Here is an 18032-nt window from a genome sequence, read left to right as displayed (position 1 = left end):
CTGTGATCTTAAGACTAAATGTATTCAAGTTCTTTTTGACAATTTATATTATATTAATGCTAAGTTGACAGATACGGCGACAATGTTGTGTAACATTGTTGCTGCTTTCTGTTGACTTTAAAATACGTTTTGTTTATGCTTATTCCGTATATTATCGATTATGCTTATTTTGTATATTATTGATTTTATTGGTTTAGCTGATTCAGAATTTATTGTTTCGAAATATTGATTTAGCATTGGCAACGGAAGCAACATCAGTGCGATCGTTGTTATGTTATTGTTTCAAGTATTTCTGGACAATAATGCTGATGTCGTCGTCAGCGTTAATGGCAACATTAGGGTGAAGGTACGTAACTCATTCCCCTTTTGTCATAGGATTCTCCTGAATTCTGTATTTATTTTGGATTGTTCTTAGTTTTAGAAAAACATATATAATAGTAATGCTTAAAATTATTATTATTATTGCAATTGTGCTTGTATCTGAAATTATGTTCCTTATTTTTATTTCTTGTATTTCTTTAATATTTTTTGTTTCTCTTATTACTATTTCCTTGAATGATGGTGTACTTGAAAAATTATAATTTTTTTTCATGTTATCTTCGTCAAATTTTTGAAAATATATTTCTTGTTTGTTTGAATATTGTTCATCTTCTATTATGATTGTACAGTTTATAAATTCAATAAGAGTGTTGTTTTCTATTGTGTAAGTTATTTCTCTTTCATTATATTTCTCTTTTATTAACATTTTATTTGCATTTTGTATGAGTATCGTGCCATCATTTATTACCTCTACTACTGTTTTGAAGTCTTTTATTAATTTACAATTATTTTCCGTTATACAATTTTTGCTTAGCTTAAGTTCATTTAGAGTTTTTTCGTTTTCAAACTTGTAGGTTTTGTCATTTATGTTTATTATTTCTTCGATTTCTGCGTCTATTTTCTCATTATTACTGTTAGTAATAGGAATAATGCGTATGATTTTAGTAGTGATGATGTCAATGGGAAGTTTGATAGCGATAACTATATTTCCCTCATGAATCATTACATCCATTTTTATTAATTTAATTTTATAAAAATCGATACTGTATTTACTTAATTCCTCGTTTGTTAATATGGATGGATGAAATAGTTTGTATCTAGCCGAGGCTATAGAGTCCAGTATGATATCTATTTTGTCATTCAGAAATTTTAATTTTATTATTTGATCGTGATATAAGATTTCGTTTCTAAGTTCGTTATTGTACGTATTGATGTTATTAAGTGTGTTAGTTATTTTCTCACGATCATCTGTTATTGTCTCTTTTAGGTTATTAATGGATTTTTGGATATTATCGTTTATATTTATTTGTTGGTTAATAGTATTTATGATTTGGTGATTATTTTCTTGATGGTTTATGAGATGCTGTAAAATGTTTTGGCGATCCGAGTCGTCCATGACACCGAACAGCCATTTTTGTACTGTTCCTCCTATATTAAGTAGTCCCCGTTTCTGTCTGATCCGGGTATTTGGTGTTATAGACCCGATCTTTGACCTAAGAGTTTGTATTTTTATGTCGAGTTCGTATTTATCTTCTCTTGTAATTGTCTTTATATTCTGTTCCATTTGACTTATCAATTCCAAAATTTCCGCTGGGTTGATCAAATGTAGTACGATTTTTGTGTTGTTGACTATTTGACTATTACCTCGTATTAATAACACGCGCAGACAATTCGCGCATCATATTTCATCACGCCACCACCTGGTCGTTGAAATGCTGATGCACTTATTAGTGGTGCGGGTATTCGACCGGTAAATATTAATGTTTGCTGGAAGAATGCAAAGTAAGCATTCTCTCACACATCTGTCAAACTATACTAAGCCACAAAATGAAATAATAAATCGGATTGTTTTTACACGTCCACAAAGTGAAACACAAAAGACAATATAATACACCAAAAAGAATTTTAAGTCTAGTGTGAAAAACTAAAAAATAAGATTTCATAGAAATCGACTGAACAAAGTGAAATGAAATAATAAATCGGATTGTTTTTACACGTCCACAAAGTGAAACACAAAAGACAATATAATACACCAAAAAGAATTTTAAGTCTAGTGTGAAAAACTAAATGATAAGATTTCATAGAAATCGACTAAATAAAGTGAAACACGAAAGACAAAGTAATACACCAACAAAAATCAAATAAAAGAAAAGTCGGTCGAACTTTCAAAATAAAGTCGGACAGACTTTAAAGAGAAAAGCCGGACGGGCTTTAAGGTAAAGTCGGACGGACTTTAAACAAAACTGGCAGTTATCAACTCAACAAGGCAGATAATATGATGAAATTAATTTAAGTGCCACTTCATTTTCAAGAAACCGGCATTATTAAGTTATTTGTTTTAAACAAAAGATACTTATTTTTAATTGTTTGTAAAAGAAGACTCAATAAAAGTGAACTGAAGTTGGAAATCTGATAAATTTAAATTTGGCTTAAATAGAAAAAAATGGCTACTAGAGACGAAATCGTAGGGTTAGTCACGGCTACTGTCGATGTTATGACAGAGAACTTAAGGCTCAACTAAATATTATAGCGAGCCAACTTCAACAGTTGCAAATAAAAAAAGTAGAGACACACGAGACAGTTTTATTAGGCGGTGCTGCGGGAATGTCATTAGATTTGATTAAATCCCTCCCGGAATTTAAAGGGGACCTAGCAGCCTACCCGGCCTGGCGAGAAGCCGCCCATTTTGCCATTAATTACTACAAAGAAAATACGGAACCGTACTACATAGCCATGGGTATATTTAGGAATAAAATAGTTGGAACGGCAAACGACAAGTTGTCTGCCTTCAATACTATTCTAAATTTCAAAGCGATATTCGCTCGCCTTGATCAGTGTTTTGCTGATAAGAGATCGGTCCAGGTTTTAGAGAATGAACTGAGCATTTTAAGACAAGGTAAATTTTCAATTAATGAATTTTATGATGAAGTTGATAAACACCTGACATTAATAATAAATAAAAATAAAATGACTTACTCCAACAATGAGGAGGTAAGCAAAGCTTTAAATGAGATGGTCAGAGAAAATGCTCTTAGAATATTCATTACGGGACTAAGAAAGCCACTTAGTGATATTTTATTTTCGACAAAACCTTCAGATCTGCCAACTGCATTGGTCACAGCTCAGGAATTAGAATCGGACAATCGCAGACAGGAGTTTGCGAGAGTTTTCGCGGAGGGCAGCATTGCGAACAAGTCGAAACCTAGTTATTCGCAGAATAGTCATCCAATTTTCCGGCGCACAGCGCGAATGCTCATAAATCTGAGACAAATAAACAAGATATCGTACAGATGGAAGTTGACCCAGGGTCATCAATGTTTAGGCGTCCCACTGCTTTTAATTCAAATAACAACCGAAATGCTTATCAAAATAATACAAAGCGGCAGCGGGAAGTGGATTCTGTGAGAAGTGCGCCTCTCCAGAAACAGCAGAGAGTAAATCATATTAATGCGGAGGAAGAATCAGAGGACTCAACCTTTGAGGAGGATTTCCCTCAGGATGAGGACGACGAAGATCATGTCGTGGAAGAGTTGCATTTTTTAGAGTAAAACCGCTCCTACCTTTTATAATAAAGACTATAAACGGAAGGGAGCTAAAATTGTTAATAGACACTGGTTCATCAAAAAATTTCATTAAACCATTAGACGGACAAATTAATGCAGTACATTTGAGTAAACCCTTTAATGTCAAAACACTAAATGGCACGAACACCATCGAAAAAAATACACTATGGTTTTATTCGGACATATCACGACATTTTATTTGATTGACACACTAAAGACTTTTGACGGAATAATAGGATATGAGTTCTTGAAGCAAATCAATTGCAAATTGGACACTGGAAACGACACTCTGACATATGACAAAAATAAAACAGCTATATCAAAAAATTGTGAGTAAATAAACTTTCACGCTATAGATCAGGAATCCGTACCTGACTCTATGGTGGAGGATTTTAGCAGGGTTATTAGGGTTAATGCCAATGCCTTTGCAGATCCAAACCGGGCACTACCCTACAACACAAGCGTTGAAGCAACCACAAAAACAAAAACCGAAGAACCAATTTACTCGAGATCCTATCCATACCCAGTACAAATGGCGGATTTCGTAAACAAAGATTGATTGACTTCAGACAAACTAAATGAACAAACTGACAACGACAAATATCCCATGCCTGAAATTCCGGTATTGCTATCTACGTTAGGAAGATCGTCATACTTCGCGACACTAGATCTTAAATCAGGATACCACCAGATTCGACTAGCTGAACGCGACAGAAGTAAAACAGCGTTTAGTGTCAATAACGGCAAATATGAATTTTGTAGACTAGCATTTGGTTTAAAAAATGCGCCGAGTACTTTTCAGCGCACGATAGATGATATATTGCGAGAACATATTGGGAAAATATGTCAAGTTTATATGGACGACATTATTATTTTCTCACCTGATGAAAGTAGTCATTTAGAACATATTAACATAATAACGAAAAAAAATTAGTGAAGCAGAATGAGGATATCTGCTTCGTAATCTAAATTATTTAGACGAAAAGTGAGTTTCTCGGTTACATTGTACCCAGGGAAGGAATCAGGACAGAGCTATTAAGGAATTTCCAAAACCTGAAAATTTGAAAAGTCTCCGATCGTTCTTAGGCCTTTCAGGTTTCTATAGGAGATTATGCAGTTATTGCTAAACCTCTAACTAGATTGTTAGAGGCCGAAAATGGTAACATCTTGGCGAAGAAATCGAAGGGTGTAAGAATAGATTTGAAAGAAGATGCATTAGCAGCATTCGAAAAATTAAAACAAATTCTTTCATCAGAAGATGTTATTCTAGCATATCCTGACTTTGAAAAGAAGTTCGAACCAACAACGGACGCTTCTGCAATCGCTCTTGGAGCAGTTTTAGCACAAGATGGTATACCAATAACCATGGTATCTAGGACTTTGTCTGCAACCGAAGCAAACTATGCTGCAAACGAACGAGAGTTACTCGCAATCGTCTGGGCATTGAAAGATTTAAGGCATTACCAATACGGTGTTTCAGAAATTCATATGTTCACAGATCACCAACCATTGACATTTTCTATGTCAGATAAGAATCCGAACTCAAACATGAAAAGATGGCGATCTTTTATAGAAGAATTTTCTCCGAAATTTTTCTATAAACCTGGCAAAGAGAATGTTGTCGCTGACTGCACTCTCCAGGCAGTACGTAAACAATACTCAAGACGAGTCGGATGATGGAACAGTTCACAGCGAAATTTCTTTATCACAAGTTATAACTTCTGTTAAATACCCAGTAAACCAATATAAAACGCAGATAATATTATCTAAGGAGCAGTCAGCCTCTAAGACAAGAAAGATTTTATTCCAGCGTTTTTTAAGACATACCATAACATATGATACTGTGGAAAATTTGATAACTCTTCTCTTAGAAATCATTAATCCAGGGACGGTAAATGCAATTTGTTGTGGCCTTTCAGTTCTTGCTGAAATACAGAATTGCATAAGGACCAAATTTCCATCAGCTAAATTCATTCATACAGAAAAACTGGTCATGGATGTTATCCGGGAAGATGATCAATGGGACATAATAACGACAGAACATAATCGGGCACACCGATCGTTACAAGAAAATTATGAACAAATTATCAATGAATATTATTTTCCGGGAATGAAGAAAATGTTAAAAATGGTGATAGCTAATTGTAAGATTTGCAAAGAAAATAAATACCAGAGAAAACCGGAAAATACAGTAATATCCCCTACTCCAATACGTGAATATCCTGGTCATATCCTGCACATTGACATACTAATAACAAATAAAAGCAATTTTTTGACAGCAATAGACAAATTTTCGAAATTTGCGATTACTGTCCCAATTGCATCCAGGAATGCAATCGATATCAAAACGGCTCTTTCCCAAATACTAAACAGATTTGGAAACGTGAGACTTATTGTATCGGACAATGAGAAATCTTTCAAATCAAGTCTAATTGGGACCTTTCTCAGAGACTATTACGGTGCGGAAAAACATTTTGTACCTCCAATGCACAGTCAGAGTAATGGCCAAGTTGAAAGAATCCACTCCACTTTATTAGAAATTGCCAGATGTGGTAAAGCACAGCAAAATGTAGAAGATACAGTCGAACTGCTGCTTATGTCCACATTTAATTATAACAATACCATCCACTCTGTAACAGGAAGAAAACCAATAGACATTATTAACTTAATTCCTAACAAAGATCTAGAAGAAATTAAAGGAAAATTGAACGTTGCTCAGAAAAAAACTCTAAGGATTCATAACGAAAACGCCTCGTTTGAAGTTTACCATCCAGGTGAAAAAGTGTTCGTTAGGAGAAATCGTAGGCTTGGGAATAAATTTGATAAATGGTACGTCGAAGGGACAATTGAACAAGACTTAGGCTCGACAGGGTTGATTAATGGAAGGAAAGTTCATAAAAGTAATTTACGGTAATCTATTTTTTTTTTGTTTGTTCTCTACTAGACTTCTAATGACATTGACAGTACTGACATCGGAAACAAAAATGGACTACACAGACTCTTACTTCATAGCTGTAAAAGATGGAGACGTAGCAATTTATAATGACCACAAATACATTTTGCAGAGGACAAATTTAACGGAGTACGAAATGATTTTGGAAGAAACAAATGGGTTATTAAAAAATTTTTCAGACAGAAGGGAAATTGACTTTGTAACGGACCAGATGAGACAGATCCAGCGGTTGCTGCGAACACTATCGGTACACGGCCGACACGCACGCTCTCTGTATTTATAGGATGAACTCTTAAGTTCATAGCCGGAACACCAGACCGTGCTGATTTTGAGTTATTAACAACAGAAGACAATATGATTATACGTGACATCAATAAACAGACAATTATCAACTCGGCCCTTCAAGACAAAATCAACGAACTGACGGAAAGAATAAACGAACTGCAAAAAATATCCAGGACATCCAATTCCATTAATGTTGATGAGCTAGTATTTCTTGAACTTTTGAGTGCCAGGAATAGTGAAATTATTTTCTTTTTGAGCCAAATGTCTTTATCAATAACACTCGCTAAGGCTAACATTGTAAATCCTATTATACTTGACAATGCCGATGTAAGTTATATTCTCGAGAATGGAATGGTACCGTTAAGTATAAATAATCTACTTAAAGCTAGTGATGTAAGCATTTACGAAAGTAATAACACTATTTACTACACTATTAAGTTGCCCCTAATTGAGCGAAAATGTAATTTTGTAAGAATTTTTCCAGTCATTCACAACAACACTATTATCCAGCTAAGTGTAAAGACCTCAGCGGATTGTAACAAACGACATATCCCTGTAACTGATTGTATAAATGTGGGGAACACAAATATTTGCAAAAGTATAGATAACGAATGTTTATCTCAAATTTTAAATTCGAATTTTGCAACTTGCCCTACTGAGCCTGCTGATAACATTCCGCAAATTCAAATGATATCGGAGGGTTCAATATTACTTAATGTAATGTTAAAAATACTAAAGTGGTTGATATAAAACCAATGATGATTGAGGGAACCGCGTTAATACGCTTTGCAGAGAATGTTACTATAAATAACACTGTTTATCTTAACAAACGCCGTCAAATTGATTTTACTGAGCCACACCCACCAACAATTTTAAATATAACAACATCAGCTCACAACGTAAATCTTTCTTTGCCGTATCTTCATAGAATTTATTTGGATAATACTAATTTACTGCAAATAATAGAAGTTAAGATATCACACCATAAGCTGTTATTCATACTTACTTTAATTTTCATTTTATCAATTACTATTGGAATTTTCTGTTATAAATTAATTAAGAAGCAAAAACCAATTGACATAGACGACATTGTTAAGAAAATACAAAGTCAGAGTAGAGACTCTCCGATTTAAAACGGGGGGCAGTTAACGTACGTTAATAATTATTAATTTTAATTATTTAGCCCTACCTCGTATTAATAACATGCGAATTACGGGTATGAAAAAATGAAAAAATTAAAATGACAAGAGCTTTGGCTTAATGCCACTTTATTCTTTTTCTGTGATCTTAAGACTAAATGTATTCAAGTTCTTTTTGACAATTTATTTTGTATTAATGCTAAGTTGGCAGATACGGCGACAATGTTGTGTAACATTGTTGCTGTTTTCTGTTGACTTTAAAAAACGTTTTGTTTATGCTTATTCCGTATATTAATGATTATGCTTATTTTGTATATTATTGATTTTATTGGTTTAGCTGATTCAGAATTTATTGTTTCGAAATATTGATTTAGCTTTGGCAACGGAAGCAACATCAGTGCGATCGTTGTTATGTTATTGTTTCAAGTATTTCTGGACAATAATGTTGATGTCGTCGTCAGCGTTAATGGCAACATTAGGGTGAAGGTACGTAACTCCTCCCCCTTTTGTCATAGGATTCTCCTGAATTCTGTATTTATTTTGGATTGTTCTTAGTTTTAGAAAAACATATATAATAGTAATGCTTAAAATTGTTATTATTGCAATTGTGCTTTTATCTGAAATTATGTTCCTTATTTTTCGTTCTTGTATTTCTTTAATATTTTTTATTTCTCTTATTACTATTTCCTTGAATGATGGTGTACTTGAAAAATTATAATTTTTTTTCATGTTATCTTCGTCAAATTTTTGAATATATATTTCTTGTTTGTTTGAATATTGTTCATCTTCTATTATGATTGTACAGTTTATAAATTCAATAAGAGTGTTGTTTTCTATTGTGTGAGTTATTTCTCTTTCATTACATTTCTCTTTTATTAACATTTTATTTGCATTTTGTATGAGTATCGTGCCATCGTTTATTACCTCTACTACTGTTTTGAAGTCTTTTATTAATTTATAATTATTTTCCGTTATACAATTTTTGCTTAGCTTAAGTTCTCTTAGAGTTTTTTCGTTCTCAAACTTGTAGGTTTTGTTATTTATGTTTATTATTTCTTCGATTTCTGCGTCTATTTTCTCATTATTACTGTTAGTAATAGGAATAATGCGTATGATTTTAGTAGTGATGATGTCAATGGGAATTTTGATAGCGATAACTATATTTCCCTCATGAATCATTACATCCATTTTTATTAATTTAATTTTATAAAAAACGATACTGTATTTACTTAATTCCTCGTTTGTTAATATGGATGGATGAAATAGTTTGAGGCTATAGAGTCCAGTATGATATCTATTTTGTCATTCAGAAATTTTAATTTTATTATTTGATCGTGATATAAGATTTCGTTTCTAAGTTCGTTATTGTACGTATTGATGTTATTAAGTGTGTTAGTTATTTTCTCACGATCATCTATTATTGTCTCTTTTAGGTTATTAATGGATTTTTGGATATTATCGTTTATATTTATTTGTTGGTTAATAGTATTTATGATTTGGTGATTATTTTCTTGATGGTTTATGAGATGCTGTAAAATGTTTTGGCGATCCGAGTCGTCCATGACACCGAACAGCCATTTTTGTACTGTTCCTCCTATATTAAGTAGTCCCCGTTTCTGTCTGATCCGGGTATTAGGTGTTATAGACCCGATCTTTGACCTAAGAGTTTGTATTTCTATGTCGAGTTCGTATTTATCTTCTCTTGTAATTGTCTTTATATTCTGTTCCATTTGACTTATCAATTCCAAAATTTCCGCTGGGTTGATCAAATGTAGTACGATTTTTGTGTTGTTGACTATTTCTACTTGAGATACTTCTATGGGTATGAATCCGATTTCAGTTTGAAGGGGTGTGATTTCTACCACCGCCTTCGTCTGGGTTATTAGAATGATCAGGATGATGGGGATGATTGATCGTTCTCTCTATTTTCGGTATATGTTTCCCTGTTTTTGTTTGCATTTTCTATTTTTGTTCGTTTTATATTTTTAAGTCGTTCATATATTTTATTATGGTCGGCCACATGATTTTGGGCTTCAAGGGGTGTACACCCAATTTTGCTGTGATAATTGTTGTTATAAAGAGTAATATCCTTATTCATTTGCATAATAACTGGTATTTTCTCTTCGATATTAAGTGTTCTAATTTTCTCTGTTATGGTGTTATTAAGTCGCTCTGCGTCTGAGTTTCCGGTGTGACTATTTGGTTTAGTTGTATGAAATTCTATATTTTCTCCTCTTAAATATTCTGTTACTGTTACCGATTTAAATTCATTATCGAAAACGAATTTTTTTACTTTTCCCTTTATAGCGATAAACTTTTGAATCTTACTTAGGATAGTTCTTGCATTCTTTTGATTGGGTTGCGGTCATATTTCCCACCGCTGCATACATCGCAGTTATTTATAATTTTATGGATTTGTATTCTTAGATTTGGATTATAGATTATCGATTTTAGTTTCTCATACGTCGCCACTATGCCGCAATGGCAGCTTTCATTTTTGTGAAAGAGGGCAATTTGAGTTTTCAATTCATCTTCATTTTCTATATCCCTACCGTATTTTGTACATTTCACGAACTTAATGTGATGATTCATGGAGTACTCACTCTCTATTATTTTGTAGACTTTGTAATATTCGTGATCATTAAGGTATGAATATATTCCCACCTTGCCCTTTACCAGTTCTCTGCGCAAGATTTCGAGGGTCAATCCGTTATCAATATCGTCTTTGTCTAGGAAAATTCTTTTGTTTCCGAAAACTACAGTTGTTGGGTTTTGTTTCTTGTGTTTTGAATCTGTTAACCACTGTCTCTAGTATTGGTACGTTATACCCTAAGTCGTACTCTTGAGAGTGAACTGTTTGTACCTCTAATGAGGCGATATCGTCTTGATCTATGTCCCCACTTAGTAAATCAGCGGTTCGTGCCTCTTGATTGTCGGTTTCCGGTTGCCAACAGTTTATTTCATCCTCTCGTATTCTACTCAGGAAATCCGCTATGTAGTTGGTCTTTCCTTTTATGTATTCGAGAGAGAAGTTGTATTCTCCTAGACTTATTAACCATCTCTGGAGTCTTGGGTTGATATCTTTGCCGGAGTACTTCGTCATTAACCACTTCAGCGGTTGGTGATCGCTTTCGAGATCAAATTCTCTACCACATATATATGGTCTGAAGTATTTTACTGCCCAGACGATGGCGAGTAATTCTTTTTCCACCGTAGCATAATTACATTCATGTCTGTTTAATGTACGAGATGCATAGGCAATTGGGTGTCCTTCTTGAGAAAGTACTGCCCCGATTGCGAAATCGCTAGCATCAGTAGTTACTTTAAATTTCTTATAGAAATTTGGATATCTCAGTATTGGGGTGTTCGTCACCAAATCTTTTAATTTTTCGAACGCTACCAAATAATTGGGATCGTTGATATTTATTGACTGACCTTTTTTCAGGCATACCGTCATTGGGTGTGTAATTTTTGTTTTTATGAACTTCCTATAAAATCCTGTCATTCCCAGAAAGGATTTTATTTGTTTTGTAGTGTTTGGTATTCTCAATTTTCGAAAAATAGAGACTTTATCAGGATTTGGTTTTATACCCTTAGCGGTTAGTACATGACCTAAGAATTGAGTCTCTTTCTTCAAAAAATCACATTTGTCAACTTGTATTTTAAGCTTAGCTTTACGTAGGGTTTTTAATATTTTCCTCAAAGTGACCATATGCTCCTGGAGTGATGTACTGAATATAAGGATATCATCCATATATACAACACATGTTTTGTTGATGTGATCCTTAAGGACCTCATTCATCAACCTTTGGAAAGTCGAGGGGGCATTTTTCAGCCCAAAAGGCATTCGAACAAATTCGTAATGTCCTGAAGGTGTAGAGAAAGCCGTTTTTCTTCTATCTTCCTCTCTAACTAATATCTGGTGAAAGCCTTTCGCCAGATCAAGAGTTGTGAAGTATTGGGCTCTACCCAGTCTGTCCAATAATGAGTTTAGATTAGGAATGGGATACTTATCATCCACTGTGAACTCATTTAGTTTCCTGTAATCGATAACGATTCTGTATTTCCTTATCCCTGAGTTGTCCAATTTTTTGTGCACAATCCATAGTGGGCTATTGTATGGTGAATTACTTTTTCGTATTATATTTTGCCTAAGCATTTCCTCAATTTGACGATTTATCTCCGACTCGTATATCTGCGGATACCTATATGTTTTTGAATATAAAGGTTTGTCTGTAGTTGTAACTATTTCGTGAAATATTTCGTGTGTCGCTGAAAGGTTGTCTCCTTCTTTAAAGAAGAGATCTTTAAAATCGTTAAGTAACCTTAGGGTTAGCTGTTTCTCTTTAGAGTTTAAATGGCTTAAGTCGAAATTATCTATGTTGTCGTTTTCTATTGATTCGAGTGTACAGATATCGTCCATATACTCTGGGTATATGTATTCCTCGAAATATAATTTTTGACCTAGCATTTCTATGAATTTTAGTTCGCTGACTATTTTAGCTTTAAATCCCGTTAGAAAATTCTGACCAATTATGCCAAAAATTTTTTGTTGGAAAAATGTATTATTTTCCATTGCAAGTTACCCTCACACCTTAATTCCTTTGGGAACGGTGTTACTACTTCATATTTTACTCCCTTGGTCCCACTAAGGGTTTTGTAAACCCATGGATTTTTTAATTCTGACATTGGGTAGTCTTCTTTAAGAATACCTTCTTTTAAGATGCTAGTGGTTGAACCTGTGTCCACTAGGCACCTAATCTTCTGTTTTCCTATTGATAATGATACTAAGGGTAATTGTGCCCTTGAGGCAATGTCAAAAAATTTAATTCATTTTCTGCTTCGACTCTTTCTTCCTGAGTGGTGTCTATCTCCATATATATGGGTTCATTATCACGATTAGTATATTGAGTCCGTATACTCATATGAGAATTTCGGGTTTGCCCCGAGCTTTGTCTATTATTATAATTATTCCTGTGTTGAAATCCAGTATTGTTATCTTGTGTATTGTTTCTTTGTTGGTTAGTGTTAATACGATTTTGGTATGGTCGTTTTGAATGTTGGCTAGTATTAGTTTCATGTGGTTGATTGATTTTGAGTATTTTTTTGTTTGTGTCTATAGTGAATGACTCTTGGGTCATCCAAAGCTCTTATTTGAGTATACCTTGTAAAAACTTCATTCAGAGTACTATTTTGGTCTATATGAGACCTTAAGGGAATATCTATTTTTTCAATTAATATATTAACTAAATCTTTGTCCACTCTGCTGGATTCATATATTTGTGGTTTCATTTCATTAAAAAGATATATTTGGCTGAGTTCGTATTTAGCCTTTTCAAAATAATTAAATAATTCTCGTAAATTACTCACTTTAACATTACGACACTTATTAAATACGTCCCCATATGTTGATTTTGGACGGTGATAGTCAATCAGTTTAGTTTTTATCTGTTGCCAAGATGCGTCAGGTCCTATCTACCGGATGTAATTTCCTGTTGTTCCAAGAATTTTTTCATTCATCACGATGGCCATGGATAAACGTATTAGCTGCTGGTTATTCCTGGGGCATAAATCAAGTATTGCTTCCACGGATGCGGTAAATGCTGTCACCGAATGGTCCTTGTCTAGTGGTTTTAGTTGCCGAAATTGTGCCAATATGTCTTTCGGAGTAAGCAAGATTTGTTGTTCAGGTTCTTGTATTTGTTGTTGTATTTGCTGCTGTTGCAGCTGTTGATGAAGTTGGTTGATAGCCATTTCTTGCCTTCTAACTACTTCACTTAGTTCATTAATTTGTTCTTGTTCCATTTGTAAATTTCGATTTGCGTCGAAAACTTCTTGTATATTCATAAATTTTTAGATAAAATCTTAGCTGTTTTTAATTTTTTTTGCGAACTGTTATTAGTGGTTTTGACACACTTATTTTAATGTCTGGTTCTTTTCTTAGTATCTTTTGATGCTAAGTTCCGCGACTGCGCCAATTACGGGTATGAAAAAATGAAAAAAATTAAAATGACAAGAGCTTTGGCTTAATGCCACTTTATTCTTCTTCTGTGATCTTAAGACTAAATGTATTCAAGTTCTTTTTGACAATTTATTTTGTATTAATGCTAAGTTGACAGATACGGCGACAATGTTATGTAACATTGTTGCTGCTTTCTGTTGACTTTAAAAAACGTTTTGTTTATGCTTATTCCGTGTATTATCGATTATGCTTATTTTGTATATTATTGATTTTATTGGTTTAGCTGATTCAGAATTTATTGTTTCGAAATATTGATTTAGCATTGGCAACGGGAGCAACATCAGTGCGATCGTTGTTATATATATATATATATATATATATATATATATATATATACATATATATATATATATATATTATATATTTTGGGGTCATCTGTTATATTGTGAATCATTTCGACCAATGTACCTGAAATGCGCGTATCATATACAATAATAGGGGTTGCTAACGCTATGGTCCTTTTTTCCAATTTTTTGGGTAAACTATATTGAACGACTTCTCCTTTGAATTTGAATGAATATCACTTAAATATACAAAAAGCAGAATATTCGTATTGACCAAACGGAATAAGCTAAAATTCTAAAATTTGAAACAAGAGACACTGATGCTCAAAAAATAACCTTTAAAATACAGTCATCAGTGGAAAATGATTCAACTAATAAATTTCTTAAAAAAAAACTTGTGTTTAAAAAATTTACATGACCGGGATTTGAACCGGGGTCACCTGGGTCGCAATCAACAAAAATAACTTATCGCCAGTCGCCTACCACTTGAGGCACAACGCTGTTGATGATCACGCTATCTAAATAAACACAATAGTTTTACATGTTGATGGCCGCTAGCTTGAATGTGTGCTAAAGGGAATGGTTTGTTGTGATAAATGCAACTACATGAAAGGACAACAGCTTAACATCTTTATACGTGCACCAAATTAACTGTTCATTTTGGTACAAACACAATTTTATTAAAATAATATGCAAAATAATAATATATGCATTCAATTATTTCAATTATAAAAGTGTTTATCTAATATTTTCTTCTAGGCTTTTTGCGGAAATTTTCATATTTCTATTCCTATATAAGCTGTGAGCAATGTATAAAAAATAATTTAAGGGAGTAACAAATTTCATTATTTATTTTCATAATTGGGTATGAACATTTTGATACATCGATATTATGAACCAAATATTTAAAATTAACAAAAGTCTTAAATCTGATTTATAAAAAGAAAAATAGGCATCATGTCCAAAATATATTTCATCTAATAATAGTAATAAAAAAAGTAGAACAAAAACTGAACTATAAATACATGCATTTTAATTTTCATTGACCGTTACTTTCCATGATGATGCTGTTTAGAGTTTCAGATGCAACATCAACATAAACTTTTGTTTATAAACATGTTGTTTCATTCAGATTGCGAATTTAGATCAAAGGGCTTCAGTGGAGTGATGGCTAGGTTGGTTAAGTTCAACTGTTGGCATGTACCGGGTTGGGAGTTCAAATCCACACTGGGTCGTGTTACTTTTATTTGTATATTTATTTATTTTTTTGAACATAAAACGGATGAATTCGGTAATGTATGTAAATGGTACAGGGTATATATCATTTGATACGGTTAAAACAGTAAAATAAAAGCGATGTCCGTCCGTTTGTCTGTCTGGCTGGTGCGCACGATAACCCTCGAAGGGAGTTTCGATTTAGTCCAAACTTGGAACATCGTAATACCTCTCCCACAAATAGGTCGACATTTTCAAAAAATATATTTTCTGCACAGAAAGAGAAACGATAATCCAATTTTGGTCCAACCTTGCAAATCCTTATATTTGCGTCAGTGCTAGGTCAGTTGCGAAGATGGACAATATCGGTCCACTCCACCAAGTACCTACCCCACAGAGGGTCAACATTTTGAATAATTTCAGCTCTTATAAAAAGTGATGTAAGAGTCCAATTGTCTTCAATTTTCAGACATCCTAATATTTTTATCAACCCAAGATCTAGTGTTAAGATGGAACATATCGGACAACTCTTTCCTTCTTTGAATATCCATAAAGCTCGTAAAAAGTGAAATTAAAATCGATAAAAAAAACATATTCATATCAGATTTCTGGTTAAGAGAAATATTTAGATGTAGCAAGTTGTAAAAAATCGCCGACTTCTTTCGCAAGTTATGACAGATATAAATATTGGAAATTGTGACCCTTTTTGGGTGTGGTACCAGAAGGAGTTGGCAGAGTTGGGTGTTTATTTCGCTTTCTTTGAGAGTTTTCTCATATCTACCATCTTTATACCCTCAGCCATATGGCTACAGATGGTATGTATCATTTGATAGGTCAAAACGTGCCTAGTCGAAATAACGGCTTTAGACCCTAGGTCTCTTTGAACCAAATCCGTTTCAGAACATTTGGAGTCGATCTAGCGATGTCTGTCCGTCCGTCTGTCTTTCTGGCAGGCTGGTGCGCACGATAACTCTCGAAGGGAGTATCTGATTTGATCCAAACTTGGTACATCGTAATATTAGATCGAGTTCGGAGATGGACATATCGGTCCACTCCTTTTGGTACTTTCCCCACAAAGTTCGACATTTTCAAAAAATATATTTTTTGCGCAGAAAGAGAAAAGATAATCCGACTTTGAATATCCTTTGCGTATCAGTAAAGGGTCAGGTGTGATGGACAATATCGGTCCACTCCATCGAGTACCTCCCTCATAAATGGTCAAAATTTAGAATAATTACAACTCTCATAAAATGTGATGCAATGGTCCGATTGTTTTCAAATTTCACACATTTCAATATTTATATAAACCCAAGGTCTGGTATTAAGATGGCCAATATCGTCCACTCCTTTTGGTACCTCCCCCACAAAATGTCGAAATTTTCCAAAAAAAATATCTTTTGCACAGAAAGAGAAAGGATAATCCGATTTTGTTCCAACTTTTTATATCCTAATATTTGCGCCAGTGCTAGGTCAGGTGTACAAATGGACAATATCGGTCCACTACATCTAGTACCTCCCCCACAAATGGTCAAAATTTTGAATAATTACAACTCTCATAAAATGTGATGTAAGAGCCCGATTATCTTCAAATTTCACATATCCCAATATTTATATTAACCCAAGGTCTAGTGTTAAAATGGAATATATCGGTCCACTCCTTCTAGTAACTCCTCACAAATGGTCGAAATTTAAAAAAAAAATAATTTTTTGCACTGAAGAAGAGAAATGATAACCCGATTTTGCTCCAACTTTGCTAATCCTAATATTCAGTGCTATGTCTGGTGCGAAAATGGACAACATCGGCCCACTCTTTCTTGTACCTACCCCACAAAGGGTCAAAATCTATATACATAAAAGAAAGCTGTGTTAGTTACTACGCTTATAACTCAAGAACCGCTGGTCTGATTTTAGCGATTCAGACAAATTCGGATTTGTCTCTTGCCGCTCTTAACGCGGTCACACCTAACTGTAAGAATAATTACTATTTTAAAATCGGTAAGGTCCTTAAGCATTTTCTGTAACAAATCCGCGAACAAATACAAGAATAATACACGTTTTTTCAATATGACTTATCTTATTGAATTCAATCGTGTTTTTTTATGTGAACAAATTAAGTGATGGTTACCAAGTCTTTAACTCAAGAACGGCTGGCCTGATTTTGACTATTTCAGAATGGTCTCTTGGCCTGAAAAGAAAAAATCCAAAATATCGCGTAAAGATACGCCAATAAAAATGTTAGTTAACTTTTTTTTGTGATGTAAGGGTTGCCCATATTCGACGGACCCATCTAGCAACGCCATAACTTTTGACAGAGATGTCACATCGCTTAATGACATACCGCGTTTGAAGCGTTAGTCCAAGCAGATTTTTACCATGAACCAATACACGCGCTCTGAAATAGTTGAAATTTACATTTAACAGAAGAAGTCAATTGTGAAAACTCAACGTGCTTTTAAAACATTAAAAAATGTGAGAAGTGCGCCTTCTAAGAACACCATTAAGCGTTTATAGGAAAAATTTTCGACTGGTAAG

This window comes from Musca domestica, unplaced genomic scaffold (genome assembly GCF_030504385.1).
Source record: "Musca domestica strain aabys unplaced genomic scaffold, Musca_domestica.polishedcontigs.V.1.1 139, whole genome shotgun sequence".
In the NCBI taxonomy this organism is placed as follows: Eukaryota; Metazoa; Arthropoda; class Insecta; order Diptera; family Muscidae; genus Musca; species Musca domestica.
The sequence above is the reverse complement of the archived record's forward strand: the minus strand, read 5'-3'. Positions refer to the sequence as shown.